The sequence below is a fragment of the Physeter macrocephalus genome, chromosome 7 (assembly GCF_002837175.3).
Source record: "Physeter macrocephalus isolate SW-GA chromosome 7, ASM283717v5, whole genome shotgun sequence".
NCBI classification, from domain to species: Eukaryota; Metazoa; Chordata; class Mammalia; order Artiodactyla; family Physeteridae; genus Physeter; species Physeter macrocephalus.
In genome coordinates, this window is record NC_041220.1 from 46,642,041 (window position 1) to 46,645,677 (window position 3,637).

The window sequence follows — 3,637 nt, forward strand, 5'->3', positions numbered from 1 at the left end:
GCTTCATTTTTTTTCCCTAAAGATTGCTTTGGCTATTCAGGGTCTTTTGTGTTTCCCCACAAAGTTTAAGATTTTTTTGTTCCTGTTCTGTAAAAATACCATTGGTAATTTGATAGGGATTGCATTGAATCTGTAGATTGCTTTGGGTAGTATAGTCATTTTCACAATAGTGATTCTTCCAATCTAAGAACATGGTATATCTCTCCATCTGTATGTGTCATTTTGATTTCTTTTATCAGTGGTCAATAGTTTTCTGAGTACAGAACTTTTACCTCCTTAGGTAGGTTTATTTCTAAGTATTTTATTTTTGTTGCAATGGAGAATGGGATTGTTTCCTTAATTTTTCTTTCTGATCTTTCATTGTTAGTGTATAGGAATGCAAAGATTTTGGTGCATTAATTGTGTATCATGCAACTTTACCAAATTCATTGATTAGTTCTAGTAGTTTGCTGGTGGCATCTTTAGGATTATCTATGTACAGTATCATGTCATCTGCAAACAGTGACAGTTTTACTTCTTTTCCAATTTGTATTCCTTTTATTTCTTTTTCTTGTCTGACTGCCATTGACAGGACTTCCAAAACTGTTGAATGAAAGTGGTGAGAGTGGACATCCTTGTCTTGTTCCTAATCTTAGAAGAAATGCTTTCAGTGTTTCCACCATTGAGAATGATGTTTGCTGTGGGTTTGTCATATATGGCCTTTATTATGTTGAGGTAGGTTCCCTCTATGCCCCCTTTCTGGAGAGTATTTATCATAAATGGGTGTTGAATTTTGTCAAAAGCTTTTTCTGCGTCTATTGAGATGATCATATGGTTTTTATTCTTCAGTTTGTTAATATGGTGTATCGCATTGATTGATCTGTGTATATTGAAGAATCCTTGCCTCCCTGGGATAAATCCCACTTGATCATGGTTTATGATCCTTTTAATGTGTTGTTAGATTCTGTTTGCTAGTATTTTGTTGAGGATTTTTGCATCTATGTTCATCAGTGATATTGGTCTGTAGTTTTCTTTTTTGTGACATCTTTGCCTGGTTTTCATATCAGAGTGATGGTGGCTTCGTAGAATGAGTTTGGGAGTGTTCTTTCCTCTGCAATTTTTTGGAAGAGTTTGAGAAGGATGGGTGTTAGCTCTTCTCTAAATGTTTGATGGAATTCACCTGTGAAGCCATTTGGTCCTGGACTTTTGTTTGTTGGAAGATCTTTAATCACAGTTTCAATTTCATTACTTGTGATTGGTCTGTTCTTATTTTCTATTTCTTCCTGGTTCAGTCTTGGAAGGTTATACTTTTCTAAGAATTTGTTCATTTCTTCCAGGTTGTCTATTTTATTGGCATAGAGTTGCTTGTAGTGGTCTCTTAGGATGCTTTGTATTTCTGCAGTGTCCATTGTAACTTCTCCTTTTTCATTTCTAATTTTATTGATTTGAGTCTTCTCCTTCGTTTTCTTGATGAGTCTGACTAAAGGTTTATCAATCTTGTTTATCTTCTCAAAGAACCAGCTTTTAGTTTTCTTGATCTTTGTTACTGTTTTCTTTGTTTCTATTTCATTTATTTCTGCTCTGATATTTATGATTTCTCTCCTTCTACTATCTCTGGGTTTTGTTTGTTCTTCTTTCTCTAGTTCCTTTAGGTGTAAGGTTAGATTGTTTATTTGAGATTTTTCTTGTTTCTTGAGGTAGGATTGTATTGCTATAAACTTGCCTCTTCGAATTGCTTTTGCTGCCTCTCATACGTTTTGGATCATCATGTTTTCATTGTCATTTATCTCTAGATATTTTTTGATTTCTTCTTCTTTGCTTTCTTCAGTGATATCTTGGTTATTTAGTAATGTATTGTTTAACCTCCATGTTTTTGTGTTTTTTACGGGTTATTTTCCCTGTAATTGTCTGCTACTCTCATAGCATTGTGTTTGGAAAAGATGCTTGGTATGATTTCAATTTTCTTAAATTTACTGAGGCTTGACTTGTGACCCAGGATGTGATCTATCCTAGAGGATGTTCCATGTACATTTGAGAAGAAAGTGTTATCTGCTGTTTTCATATGCAATACCTTATAAATATCAATTAAATCTATCTGGTCTACTGTGTCATTTAAAGTTTGTGTTTCCTATTAATTTTTGGTCTGGATGATGTGTCCATTGGTGTAAGTGAGGTATTATAGTCCCCCACTATTATTTTGTTACTGTCAATTTCCTCTTTTATAGCTGTTAGCATTTTCCTTATGTATTGCAGTGTTCCTATGGTGGGTGCATATATGATTGTTATATCTTCTTCTTGGATTGATCCCATGATCATTGTGTTATGTCCTTCCTTTTCTCTTGTAACATTATGTATTTTAAATTCTAGTTTTTCTGATATGAGTATTGCCACTCCAGCTTTCTTTTGATTTCCACTTGCATGGAATATCTTGTTCCATCCCCTCATTTTCAGTCTGTATGTGTCCCCAGGTCTGAAGTGGGTCTCTTGTAGACAGCATATATATGGGTCTTGTTTTTGGATCCATTCAGGAAGCCTGTGTCTTTTGTTTGGAGCATTTAATCCATTCACATTTAAGAAAATTATCAATATGTATGTTCCTATTATCATTTTCTTAATTGTTTTGGGTTTGTTTTTGTAGGTGTTTTTCTTCTCTTGTGTTTCTCACTTAGAGAAGTTCCTTTAGCATTTGTTGTAGAGCTGGTATGGTGGTGCTGAATTCTCTTAGCTTTTGCTTCTCTATAAAGCTTTTGATTTCTCCATCGAATTGGAATGAGATCCTTGCTCGGTAGAGTAATCTTGGTTGTAGGTTCTTCCTTTTCATCACTTTAAATGTGTCGTGCCACACCCTTCTGGCTTGTAGAGTTTCTGCTGAGAAATCAGCTGTTAACCTTACGGGAGTTCCCTTGTATGTTATTTGTTGTTTTTCCCTTGTTGCTTTCAATAATTTTTCTTTGTCTTTAATTTTTGTCAATTTGATTACAATGCATCTTGGTGTGTTTCTCCTTGGGTTTATCCTGCCTGGGACTCTCTGCACTTCCTGGACTTGGGTGACTATTTCCTTTCCCATGTTAGGGAAGTTTTCCACCATAATCTCTTCAAATATGTTCTCAGGTCCTTTCTTTCTCTCTTCTCCTTCTGGGACCCATATAATATGAATGTTTTTGCGTTTAATGTTGTCCCAGGGATCTCTTAGGCTGTCTTCATTTCTTTTCATTCTTTTTTCTTTATTCTGTTCTGTGGCAGTGATTTACATCATTCTGTCTTCCAGGTTATTTATTCGTTCTTCTGCCTCAGTTATGCTGCTATTGATTCCTTCTGGTGTATTTTTCATTTCACTTATTGTATTGTTTATCTCTGTTTGTTTGTTCTTTAATTCTTCCTGGTGTTTGTTGTTTAATTCTTCTAGGTCTTTGTTAGACATTTCTTGCATCATTTCTATCTTTGCCTCCATTCTTTTTCTGAGGTCCTGGATCATCTTCATTATCATTATTCTGAATTCTTTTTCTGGAAGGTTGCCTATCTCCACTTCATTTAGTTGTTTTTCTGTGGTTTTATCTTGTCCCTTCATCTGGTACATAGTCTTCTGCCTTTTCATTTTGTGTATCTTTCTGTGAATGTGGTTTTTGTTCCACAGGCTGCAGGATTTTAGTTCTTCTTG